The sequence below is a fragment of the Ceratotherium simum genome, chromosome 27 (genome assembly GCF_057802395.1).
Source record: "Ceratotherium simum simum isolate JZ-2026a chromosome 27, ASM5780239v1, whole genome shotgun sequence".
NCBI classification, from domain to species: domain Eukaryota; kingdom Metazoa; phylum Chordata; class Mammalia; order Perissodactyla; family Rhinocerotidae; genus Ceratotherium; species Ceratotherium simum.
Window position 1 is genome coordinate 24,821,205 of NC_141926.1, and position 14,541 is coordinate 24,835,745.

The following is a 14,541-nucleotide window of genomic DNA, read 5'->3' on the forward strand; positions in this document are numbered from 1 at the left end:
GAGTCTGTGAGGTTAACTTGAGCTTATTCTGAAGGATGGGAGACTGTGCATGCTTGCTATGAACTTTGGAATTTATCTGGCAGTAATGAGCAGTGATATAATGATTTTAAGTTTTTGAGTAAGAGAACTATCATAGTTGAGTTATAGGAAGATAAATTTGAATGCAAGATAAAGACTACAAGGAAGTACTGTCAAAATAACTTGAAAGCGAAAAATAAAGGTGAAATAAAGGATTTTGATATGGATGTTGGATAAAGAATGATTAAAATTGTCACGTACTCCATTCCTTACTCTATTCCTTACTCTAGGTTTCCCAGAACACAGAACCTGAGGTAAAAACTATACACTACTGGTTTATCAGATGGTGCAACCCTAGGGTGCTGGGATGAAGGAAAAGGACAGCAAGGTAGGAAAGCAGGACGGAGAGCCAATAAGAGGGTACTTTAGTAATCAACTTGTGTTGTGGTGCTGACAAACTATGAGATGGAAAGATGAACTCATATCCAGAATAAGTGTAGATTTCCATGAGTATGTATTGCTGCCCTTCTCATGGGGCAAAGTGTTTGAAATAGGTGACATGACACAAAGTATATAACTAGTCTTTTGAAAGAAGATGTCATTCTGAAACCTATCGATCATTGCTCTCTGCTAATGGCAGGGTGGTTATGCAGCAGTAGCAGTTAGCTAGATTAGCCTAGAAGTGCTAGTGCATATATTATGGCACCCATGCATTGATTCCATCATTCACATAATTGTGTTATTCATGGATCATTGCCCAGATTTTGGAAGGATAAGAAAGTCTTAGTGAAATCAGAGTACTAGTTATTCTGGCACGTATTAACATGAAAAATAAAGATCCACATGCTTGGTGTCTACTCTCATGGGTCTATCCATATGTCTCTTCCTCAGAACTCTGAATCTTTACCTTCCAGTTTTCTTTTCTTTTCCTTTCCAAATCAAGATCAATCAATCAAACTTTTTACCTTTGTTCTAGAGTCCATGTATACTCATACTTCTGGCCACTTCTCGTTCATGGAAAGTGACAACCAACTGCACCCAGCTTTGCCCACTGGAATGATGTCCTTTATAACTATACTCTAGGGCTGGAATGAGGTTCCTTTTCACTTAACACAAATGTATTACAATAATCCATCCATGTAGGCTGAGATTTATCCTACTCCAGCAGTTGGTCATTGGGAATCCCCATGATGTCATAAGCAGAAGTTGAAGGAAAGTCATTTGTACAAAGAGATAGATGACATATTCATGTAATTTAAATATGCATTTGATCTGCTTGGGACAAATCTCTACTGTGATTTCCACTTTCACAATAGATCCTTCCTATTCTGCCTGACATTATGCCAAAATGGATATGATACAATACACCTCAAAATGCACAGCTCAGGTCATATAGCCACTTGATGTATCCTGGCGAAGAACAGTCCTTACTAGGACCACAGCAGCCCCTCTCAATCCATTCCTTATTGCTTTATTGAAGAGAGTATTATCTAGGCTACTCCGGGGATGATGGAGTTGTGGTGGTTCCCGGTTCTTAAATATTAAATCCATCTTACCTTCCCATATTCTCTGAGTCTTCTGATTTCATCCTCACTAATATGTCAGTGAAGTAACAATATTTATTCCTAATTTACTGTAATTGAGTGCAGGATTCAAATAGCCAGCTTAACAGGTTATTAGGATATTTTAGAAGTCCTTATAATGGATATAAATTCCCAAAAGTAATTAAGTTGTCTCCTATTAAGCCATATTTTTCAACCCTGGGATGAATACACTCAAGATCTATGCCTAAATATTGTCTGACAGTTCCTGCTAGCAAAAATTATTTAGGTTCTGTACTTCCTTTAATGTATAAGCTATTTCCTTTTAGAACACAGATTTCATTTCCCTATTTGGTCTGTGCTTAATCAGGCTGGGCCTGCAAGAGATTGGATACAGTCCATGTAAAATTGTTTGCTACAGTGTTGAGCAGTGTTGGAACCAGTGACCAAAAGCTCCAGAGATAGGGGACTCTATCTCCAGAGACAGGGGACTAAGAGGGGCATAAAATGTGTCTGATACAGTTCCCCAAACTCTTTCAAATAACTCAGGTTCCTTAGCAACTGTTTCAGACTATGTTTCTCTTAGCCAAATAATTTAAATGGGACTCAAATATGTATGTATGCATATATATTTACTATATTTTGTTATAAGAATATACATATATTCTTTTTAGGAGATATTTGGCCTTTTATTATAGGCAAACTTTGTAGGAAATATTAAGGAAAACACGAGTTTGATTGGTGTCTTAGTCCATTCAGGCTGCCATAATAAAATACCACAGACTAGGTGGCTTATAAACAACAGAAATTTCTCTCTCACAGTTCTGGAGGCTAGAAGTCTAAGATAATGGTGTCTGCATGGTCAGGGAGGGCCCTCTTCCAGGTTGCAGACTTCTTGTTGTATCCTTACATGGCAGAAGGGGCGAGGGAGCTCTGTGGGGCCTCTTTTATAAGGGCACTAATCTCAATCATGAGGGCTGCCCTCTCATGACCTATTTACCTCCCAAAGGCCCCACCTCTTAATACTATCACCTTGGGGATTAAAATTGTAACATATGAATTTTGGAGGAACACAAATATTCAGACTATAATATTCCACCCTTGGCCCCCCAAAATGTATGTCCTTTTCACACACAAAATACATTCATTCCATCGCAATAGCCCCCAAAGCCTTAACTTGTTCCAGCATCAATCCAGAAGTTTAAAGTCTCATCTAAATATCATCTAGATCAGATACGGGTGAGACTTAAGGTATGACTCATCCTAAGGCAAATTGCTCTCCAGCTGTGAACCTGTGAAATCAAACATCTTATGTCCTTCTGAAATACAGTGATAGGCCAGGCATAAGATACACATCCCCCTTCAAAAAGTGAAAGAGAGAATAAAAAGGAGTAAATGGCCTAAGGTAAGTCTAAAACCTAACAGGGCAAATGACACTAAACCCCAAGGCTTAAGAACAATTTTCTTTGGCTAGATGCCCCACCTTCTGGACACACTGGGGCAGGGGTTGGGCATGACCACACCACAGCTTTGCTGGGTACAGCCCAGGCCTCAGCTCTCACAGGTTGAAGTCAGGTTTCAGGGGCCCTCCCTCTGTAGAATCACAAGCCAGTGGCTCTACTGGTCTGGGGTTGAAGGGCTGGCCCCAACCCAAAGGCTCCACTAGTATTGCCCTCGTAGGGGCTCTCTATGGTGGCCCCAACACTGCAGCAGCTCTTTGCCTCAGTTGTGTTCTAGCAGCTTCAGGTGGCTTCATCCTTTGAAATCCAGGTGGAGGTAGCCATGTCCCCCATGCTTTGCTAGATGCAGAACAAGTCACACCAGGGCCTGCTGGAGCTGCACTGTAGTGGTCAAGGAGTGTGGCACTGGAATTCAGGGAGTGGAGTTCACACAGTGAAGTGGTACCAAGCAGAGGCAGCCCCTTCTTAGATCCTTCTGCCCCACAGGCCCTTGCACTTCAAGCCTGTGACAGGAGGGGCAATGCCTGTGATCTCTGAAATGCCTTTGGGGTCATTATTCCATTGACTTGACAATAGGTCCTGGCTTCTGTTTAGATGGCTGTGTAATCTCCCCACTGTCTTGATGAGTAGCTCCTAGCTTCGGTTGAGATGGCCAGTTCATATCCTTATCAAATTTGGCCACACCCTTCATATTCTCTCCTAAACATGCTTATTTATTTCTTTCAATATGGATAGGCTAAGAGTTTCCCAAATTTTTAAGTTCTGCTTCCTTTTTGATTAACAATTTCATTTTTAAATCTTCCATTTTACTATAAGCGTTCACGAGAAACCAGCTGCTCCTTTCCTCAGCCAAATATCCAATGTCATCACTCACAAGCTCTACTTTCAACAGAGCACTAGGTCAGGGATACAATTCAGCCAAGCTCTTTTGCCATTTTATAACAAAAGATCCCCTTTTCTCCAGTTGCCAGTAACACATTCCTCACTTCTGTCTGAGATCTCATCAGAATGGCCTTTACCATTCATATTTCTACCAAAATTCTGTTCACGACCACTTAGGTATTCTTTAAGAAGATTGAGGCTTTCTCTACAGCTCTCCTCTTCACCTTCTGAGCTTTCATCAGAATTGCTTTCAACAGCCCATTCATGGCAATGCAGGTTTTTTCCTAGCATGCACCTCAAACCTCTTCCAGCCTCTACCCACTACCCAGTTCCAAAACCACTTCCACAGTTTAAGTATTTGGTACAGCAGCACCCCCACTTCTCAGTACCAATATCTGTATCAGTTGAGGTTTTCCAGAGAAATAGAACTTTTAGGATATATGGAGATATAGGAGGAGATTTATTATGGGAATTGGCTCACGCAACTATGGAGGCTGAGATATGCCACAACATGCTGTCTGCAAGCTGAAGAACAAGAAAAGCTGGTGGTATAATTCAGTCCAATTCAAAGGTCCAAGAACTAGGAGCTCTAATGTCCAAAGGCGGAAGAAGATGAACATCCCAGCTCGAGAGAGAGAGAGAATTCTCCCTTCCTTTGCCTCATTATTCAATTCAGACCCTCAAACGACTGGATGATGCCCACCACATTGGTGGAGCTATCTTCTTTACTCGGTCTACGGATACAAATACTAATCTCTTCCAGAAACATTCTCACAAACGTATCCAGAAATAATGTTTTACCAGTTATCTGAATATCCCTTAGCCCAATCAAGTTGACTCAAAGAATTAACCATCACAATTGCTTAATTCAGTTTAAAAACAGAACTGACTCTACCACCACCAAACAGTTTACCTTGTCTTCTTCACAGTATTCTTAGACATTATCAAGTGTAAAATAGGTGCAGTTATCCACCTCCCCATCCAATTTCTGCCGTTCATCTTTGTCTCAGCTCTTAATTTTATTACACATAATTTTTTTTCCTTATGCTTTGCCTGATAATGAGAATTAAACCTGATTCTCAACGAGAGCAGGTGATTTGTCTATTCCTGACTTAGAAAAATATCTGAACTAGGAGTAGATCCCAAGCTTCCTGAATCTCTTCCCACACACACTGTGATACTATTACCAAGATCATTGGAAAGGTCATATCTTTGCAAAGGTCGTGCTGACAACTAAGAATATCTGTTCCTATACAGATATAATGACTATATCATTACTAATCTAAATATCAAAAGGGCTGTTTTCTTCATAGTCGAGAATCTATATATAGACTATGGAATGCAGAATGTAGATATGTATACAGAATGTATACATTATTATTATTATCAAGTCAAGAAAAATACTTATTTTACTAATTTTCCTGCTCCTAGCATGATAGAGTGAGCACACATGTGGACAGTAGGCAACCAGATGTTCCCTATAAATGAGTATTTTGCCTTGTTTTTCTGTTTATGTACATATATATACATGTGTGTGTTTATTATACATATATTATTATTAAATTATTTATTTAGCTCTATATACTATTGAATTACTATTATTAAATTTTAAATAATTCTTATATTCCTTTTCTTTTCTTTGACTCATGGCTAAATTTAGAGCCATAGCATTTGCTTATTGTTGAAGTACTGGTTCAAACAGAGGGTGACTACATTCCCAGGAAATATATACGAGCAAGACTGAAATAGCATCGCGGAAAACGACGGCACTGCAGATTCTATAGTGATAGCATCAGAAATCTTTACACGTTTCCCAAGGACTATATTCTTTAGTATAGTGAGATAAAATAACTATACACAGGGGACTGGCCCAGTTTCATAGTGGTTAAGTTCGCATGCTGTGCTTCCGAGCCCGGGGTTCGTGGGTTTGTATCTTGGGTGCAGACCTAAACACAGCTCATCCAACCATGCCATGGCGGCACCCATATATAAAATAGAAGAAGAGTGGCAACAGACATTAGCTCAGGGCCAATCTTACTCGCACACACAAAAAATAAAGTATACACAGAAAATACGAGAAATTGAAATTTATCCTGAGCAAAGACCTTTTTAGCTGCTTGATCCATATATAGTTTGACGAACTCCAAATGCCTAAGGAAGAACAACAGTCACTCTGGGGGCAGAAAGATATCTATGAATGAGAACTTGAGATGTCATTGTGACTCTAACACACGTCATTCAGTGCTCTTTTACATAGCCATTCAGACCAATTAAGCAAGAAAATATTTCTCTGGAAGGTTGTTTTAATTCCTTTTCCAACATAAAAAATAACTGAAATGATGGACTCTTTACAATTTAAGTAGAGATTGAGTATAAATGTATTTTTGTCTATAATATTTGATTAGAATACAAACTAAATAAAAATATTGGTAGCTTGTTTTCCTAAACATATCATAAAAGACTAAAGTTCAGATTGCACATATGTCTGTGCATCCTTCCGCTGTTCTCCCAGGAATTTCATAAATCAAGTTTCCTGACCTTTTCCATCTAACTATCTGTTATATAGAATGTTATATAGAACTGTTATATAGCATAGAATGAGCTATATAACAGTTATATATACAATATGATACTTTTAATCTTAAAACATTTTTTTAGACACATAGTGTATGAGGAAAGAAGAGCAGGTTGTGTTATTTCGTGTGTTGACACTTCATGTTATAAAGTTATTCAAAATAAAAGAATATCTATTAACCAAATTTGTGTGTGTACGTGTACTTGAAGGTGTTGCTGTGGTGATTGAAGTTTTGGTTTTTTTTTAAATAATATTCATGATTTGTTTGTTCAGTTTTGAATAGTTTGAAAAAACCAACTGAAAAAAACATTTAGCAAGTTGTTTAAGAAATTAAACATTTGGCACAGTTTGCCCTGAATTTTGGTTCCAGTTCAAAGGATAGGTGCTTTAAAATTAAACAATTTGGAGTAGATGTAATTTTTTATTATCCAGTTTACTCTGAAGGCTCTGCAACTCCTAACTCTTTTCTTTCTGATGAAAAAAAATCTTTTTATCAAATCCCCCATAATAAGAGTGATATTAAGGGCAAATATTAGACCCTTAGGTAACCCACTTTGCTTTTTGAAAATCAAAAGCAGAAATATAGTAGAAATGAATTAACCGTTCATGTTATCACAAATAAATTTTCAAATTATTACACTATCTTCATCAACAAATCTTTAATAAATAGTTAATTATAATGATATAAAACACTGGTGTTTAATACAACATGTACCAAGTAAAAAATTAAAGTATTTCATCTATAGAAATCATTTAATTCTCATAAAAATTATTATCATTATTATAAAGAAGTCAGGAAACACACATTTTACTGATTTTCCTGCTTTTAACATGATAGAGTGAGCATACATGAAGACAGCAGGGAGTAAGATGTTCTATATAAAAGAGGATTTTGCCTTGTTTTTCTGATTATACGCCAAGCATCTACCAGAGTGCTCAGGTACAAAATACTTTGGAATAAATTAAATTATCTGAACAAATGAATGAAAAGAACAAGACCAGAAGCACTACGGGTATTACATTTAACTATACCTAAAAATAAATCTCGTACCATTTTATTTGATGAAATGATTCTCACAATTGTAAAACAGCTGTTGCCCACCTACACTGGCATTTTCCATACGTAGGGACTGTCCTCCCACATTTACCAAGAGGCAGTGGTAAAGGGGAATAAATAGGAATATGAAGGTGGGTGACGACATTTCGTGACAAATGATTCTGATGGTCTTATTATCAAATCCAGTCACTGCGATTGCGCCAGTTCTTGCTCCTTAATGAAACTTTGTTTTCTTCCACAATTAGGATAATTGCACTTCATGTGGAATTTTGAAAAATGATGCACTTAATTGGAAAGTTTGAGATGATATGCCTCAAATGGAAGAAAAGATACAGGTGCTTTGATCTTTCTATTCCTCTGAAAATATGAAGGACTCTAATGTCTTTCAAGTAGTTTTAAAGGGCATTTTCATATGATAAGGCATTTTCAATATTAGTAACTTGCATTTTCATGTTAGTTTAAACTCAGTATGATAAATTTACAAAAGTTGAGAGATGATTCGATCAAAAGGGATTGTATAATTTTAGCTGATATAGTTCAAATATCCCTCTTTCTTTTGTGAAACCATTTTTTTTTTTTTGAAGATTTCAGCTTACAGTGGCTGTTCATAAAAATATTATGGAAGGAAGCATGGTGAACTTATAGAAAATGTTGATCTTGGACAGGTGAAAGAATGAAATGATCTGATGTACTTGTTACAACTGCATATGATAAATTAGCCTGCTGGACTTAGTAATATGCTATATCCCTTTGAATTAAAACTAATACATGCAGATTTCAAGAACTTTTAAAGATTAAATATTGTGTGGATAGATAGAAAAATGATATCATTGCATTCTCAATAGTATTATGTATTATTTTAAAAGTTAAAAGTTTAACTCTTTATTTATAATACAAATCATTTTATATGGTATAAACCATTGAATTTGTGGTAAAACTATGTTTACCTTTAAAATATAGGAAATCTTTAAAATACAGGAAATATTATATGTATAAAGATGTCATGTGTACTACTCAATTTTATTGATTAAAGAAAACTTCTTAAATTGTGCTAAAACACTGATGGACTATTTGAACTTTATCTTAAAAGAAAATGAATGTCTATAGGTGGCATTTTTAAAACAAACAGGCATACACACACATTTTTTTATGAGGTTGAATATTGAAAGACAGAATTGAGAAAAACAAAAACAGAGTTCTACTTTGAACCCAATGTAGTAATAAATAGGACAAACTAACTTTAACATGATATATACAGATTATCAAGACATATGATGAAACTGTATATACATTTATTTGGGTTATTCAAAAGCAACCAATTAGAGAAGAGTATTTCAACCAGGAATAATATAGGGATATTTTAAAGGGACAAATTTCTGAAAATTTCCTACATATAAATGCAGTTTCCCCAGGTGTCTATAGCTTCCAATTTGTAAATACTAACTTAAGAAATGGAAGTCTTAATTTATGTAATTGGCTTTCAAATGAAAACTGCATCTAAAATTGAGGAGTTTTGCCTTTATACTTGATTAAATAACAACAACAACAAAAGTACACTGCCCGAGGAAGTAAAATACAAGAGTCATTTATATACGGGACTCACCCGACTTCAAGATGGTTCTTGTGAACGCTAGAATAAGGTCCATTCCACAGATTCTACATTGCCCCACTTTTATCATCACACTCTCATGCCTTAATAAGACATTAGGTGTTCTTTCTCACCTTAAGTGAAACACATTTTACTTGATAAAGACGTGGAAAAGTGTGTGTGTGTGTGTGTGCTGACTGATCCCTTATAAAGTGCTGTTCACTTGTTGATGGTAACGTGTTATAAATTGAGCATCAAGTTCAATTAGAGCATTAGGCACAGCTAATGATGATGGCATTTGTCAAGCTGTTATGATGGAGAACTTCCTGTAGGGTCATTTCACGATGGGTCAGAGAGAAAGCAGAACAAGAGAGAAGCAAGTAAATGGAGTGGAATGGAAGTTAAAGAAAAGAGTACCTCGTTTTACCCACAAGCAACAAATCTACGACATAGGCATGATCTTCATTTTAAAGAAAACTAAAGTTCATGAAGATTAAGCCATTCATCTAGTAATATAATATCAGATGCAAAATTTTAACTTTTAACATGGCTCCATTGAAGTTTATCAAATATTCAGAGAAGTTTAAAAACCACATTGACAAAAACAACAACAAAATCCCCCCTCATATTGGCATTGCTTCTCTACTCTAGACACGTTTTCCATTTTTTTCTAGATAGTGGTCAACAAACAAGTTTTATTCCTGATTTTTGTTGTCAACCTAATCTTCTCCTTCATCCATTGTTCAAAATTTAAAACTATACTAATTATCAACAGTTTAAAACATACCATAATTTGGAATTGTAGAAAGGTAAGGGATCATAGTTTGACAAACAATAATTAGAGAAATCATCTAGAAGAGAGACAATTGCTGAGGAGATGCTCCAATAAATGTTCCTCAATGATCTATATGTATAAACACCCAGGAAATAGAAATAGAAATATAGATATTGTAAAATTATTATTTCAGATATCCATTCTCCAGTTCTCTCAAAGTTAGAATCCTCCTTATATTTTCGTAAAGAAAATATAAAAACACAAACCATAATCAAATACAAATTTAAGTATCTCTGTTAAAAAGAAATAGGTTAATTAAGAAGAAAATATAACAAAGTTATTTTACGTAGTATTTATTTGATAGCAATAACTTGGGAATTTTAGCATGCTTATTAAATCTTGTTCTGTTGCCACTTCACTCTACAGAAGGACAGTACAGGAAGGATCTGGAGGCTTGCCACTTGGAGGAGGAAAGGTGGCAAACCTATAAATTATTCTTAATTATCAAAAATAGAATGCATAAAGTGACTTTCACACTCTTAGGTATAAAACACATCAATAATTACCGTTAGACGTCCTGTTACAGGTATAATTCACTCGACTTTACAGAAGTCATGTGCCTGGTTTCCTTGGCCTACCTGTTTCTCTCTCCCTGTTACTTATTATCCATATTATTCCTCTCCCATTGACTCTTCAGTTGGCACATTTCCATGCTCCCCATTATGCTTACGAATAATCTCATTACAAGAGTTCGGCTCACCAAAGAGCACTTGTTACGTTAAGCATGGACTGACATTAGACTCACTTCCCCATGGGCTGTGTTCAAGTGTTTTAGTAGAAATATATCCTCACTTCTGGTTGCTGCTCCATGGTTAAGTGAGATCCGTTATTGCCTGCCTGAGCTAGAAAACAGTTTACCACATGAGAGAGTGAAAAGAATAGCGCTCAGTGAACCAGCCATTGAAATTGACTGAAATATCAAGTACCTCTTGTATGCAAGTGCTAACAAGTTATAATGTAACAGAAATGGCATTTCAAGATCATATGCTGATTTCCTAGGGGTATTTATTCAGCATAATATCAAAGACCTGAGCAATCTTTGCAGCTACAGGTCCACAAAGGTCCGGGTAGCAGCATAGCCAAGAAATTAAAAGACGACAAATACTTCATGATTACATTTCCATTTCCCTTTCTTGATTCTGTGTACTATTTCATTTTGATCCATTTTTTCCTCACATCTTTTAATATCAGGGGAAATTGGGTACACTTGTAAAATGATGATTTTAGCTTGAAATGAAAAACACACCACCAAAAACTTTGGTCAAACAACAGCTAACTGTCAAAGAAAAGGACACACACACCTCCTCACTCGACTACCTCCTGCCAAGAGAACTAGGGCTTCCTGCCTGCTTACATAACAGGCTGGCACACAACCCTCACACACTTCTGAAGAGTGGGTGGTAGTGACTGGAGAGCAGCAGGGGCAGAGGGGGTGGTGGGAAGGATTCTTGATAGAAGGGGAATTGTACAAAGGGTCAAGAGAGCAGTTGTTGGCCCAACGCTGAATATACCTTCATAGGGCCTGAGTTAGCGGCAGAAGGTGGAAGGCACAGTTCTGGCAAACTAATTTTATTTTTTCCTGCATAGTACATTTGTAAAATTACATAAAAGCAAATTTCGTTTCACAGATGCTTTCTCGCTGATACTGATTTAGTCTCCATGCTCAAAAACAGAATTCACCCCTTCATTAAGCCCTTACTTTCAAAGTCAAGTAACACTTTTTATAGTCTGAGTGTTATTTGAGCTTTAAAATACAACGATTTTTCTTTCCAGAAAGAAAAAGTGACATACTGGTGAAATTATTCCAACACTTAAACTTGAGAAAAGCCAATATACTAGATCAATTTCAGCCATCCCTTTCTCAATCATCTGAGTGGGGAGATATATTATTCTTTTTCACAAACACATCTGGTTATCTTGAGGGAGTCTGGATTTATACCCCTACCTTAAGCAACACTTAAGATCATTCCTAGGGGCCGGCCCGGTGGTGTAGCTGTTAAGTGCGCGCACTCTACTTCAATGGCCTGGGTTTCGCATCTTCTGATCCCAGGCGCAGACCAATGCACCGCTTGTCAAGTCACACTGTGGTGGCGTCCCATATAAAGTGGAAGAAGATGGGCACGGATGTTAGCCCAGGGCCAGTCTTCCTCAGCAAAAAAGAGGAGGATTGGCATCAGATGTTAGCTCAGGGCTACTTTTCCTCACCAAAAAAAAAAAAAAAAGGTCATTCCCATATCTCATTTATCAGGCAATGCTAATTTGCAGTAAATCAAAGTCTGATAGTTAACAAATGATTTTCAAGGAAAATTTATAATGGATAATTCTAAAAATTATTTACTTGTAAAAAATGAGATAAAGGTGAATCAGCAACAAAATATGTGAGTCTTGAAGATTGAGTTCTTTAGTTTTTCAGATCCATGAATAATTTTTACATTAAAATTTCTTATACGGTTTAAATAATAAATATATAGTGTATTTAAGTTAAACTCATATACTACATGTAAACAGCATTAAGCTTACAAAAATTTTACAGAATACAGTACAATACACAAAATGAGAAAATAAGTGGGTGATATTTTGATGAGAAAGAACGATACTCCTCCTTTCTTTAGCCAAGGTTTTCTAATTTTTAATAAGGGATATTTTTTACAAGAACAATGGAACTTCCAGGGTATTAATTAATTAATTAGTGACTCTGACAATACTACTATGTAGTTGTGTTTACCATTCCCTCCAAATATTGTCAAGATTTTCCCTAATGATTGTTTAGGAAAATCTAATAATTCTGAGCACATTTCTGTTCCAGAAGACAACCTGCTAATTTTCTCCTCTGAGAAAGCTCAGAATATGACAGGAAACCTCAGGTATAATTAGAACAAATACCAGTGCAAATCCTAGTGGACATAAGCATTCTTTGTAACCAGTGCCCTTCAAAATTCTCATTAGAAACAATCTACGAAACCGAATTGTGAAACAGAGAGCTGTTTTTTTCTGTCATTGCTTCCATTTTTAAATTCCTACTAACAAAATAATGAAGCTTTTTTGATTGCTTCTAAGTCAAAACTGTAGTTACATCATTTTATCCAAATTATGTAATTGCACCTGTATTTATTTCTATAATATCAAATAAAAACTTTTTTAAAAAATTCAAAATAAAAATTATATTTTTATTGACACTAAGTAAATAATCTCACACAGTATTAGAATTAGGAGTACAGTAGGTCCTGGAAGTGTTGCATTATAATGCATCATGAGCCCAATTAGGAAGCAGGATAGCAAGCATGTGCCACTGCAGCTGTGTATTGCTCAACAGCACCCAGTGGGGTGGGCTATTGAAGCCTGCAGTGCAGCCTGTGCCCTGGCCTGGTGCGGACCTGTGCCTTTTTCTTTAAATATAGGTGACTTTGGCTCTTCAAGCCAAGAGTCTCTCTGGCTATTTCAGGAGCCGGGGGAGGGATTTTTCCTCCAGAGGTAACATAAAATTTCATAGCAGCCTTGATGGAAGGTGGCAATAGAAGAAAATCCTATTGTGTAATCATGAGATATATCATGATTTCAACATGGAAGAACCACCAAGGTGGTTAATAAAAAGTACATGTGTGCATGTATGTGTGTTTGTGTGTGTATTTAATGTACTTTTACATAGATATATTGTGTGATTTCTTACTAGAATATAATTTCCTTAATTTCAGGGAGTATATATCATTTATGTTGGTAACCTTTACAACACCAAGCTCAAATTTGAAAAAAATGAAACACAACAAATATATATATGAATCATTTCTGTAAACAAACATATCTAAGAATATGTATAACATATATTTTTCAAAAGTCTCTCATACACCCACGACTTTTTATCTATAATCCAAAATCGAAATTCTTAGAATGACAGCAAATTATTTTTATCTCATTTTTGTCTTGACCTCTATGCACTATTTACATAGAATAATAATCTGATTATTTATATTTTTGAGTTATTAGCTGTTACACACACCATGTAACAATGTATCAGTGTTGATTATGCTTAAATCATACATACTATCTTAAAAAGAGAGAAACATTAAATATATTGTTAGAATAAGAACACAGTTTGAAAGAAACCAATCATATCCCATTTCTTAAATGAAATTTAATTTTTATTACGTTTCTTTCACATTGTAATGGCTAACAGTGATTGCATATAGCAAATAAAAAAGGTGAATTTAAATTCACCTTATCATGCCTATACCAATTCACTCTGTTAGCATCTTGGGTTTAGTTTATTTCAAGATTTTTTTCTCTATGGATTAAGAGAATGAATGGGTCATGGTCAGTAGTGGGAGAGTGGGATGGGGCAGGTTTGGAAACAAGAATGAAAACAAGTAAAAAAATTTTGTAAAAATGTGAATAATCCATATGTTTAAATTTCAAATCCACATTTTTTGTGTGTGTGTGAGGAAGATCAGCCCTGAGCTAACATCCATTGCCAATCCTCTTCCTTTTCTTCCCCCTCCCCCATTTTCTTTCCAAAGCCCCAGTAGATAGTTGTTTGTCATAGTTGCACATCCTTTTAGTTGCTGTATGTGGGACGCGGCCTCAGCATGGC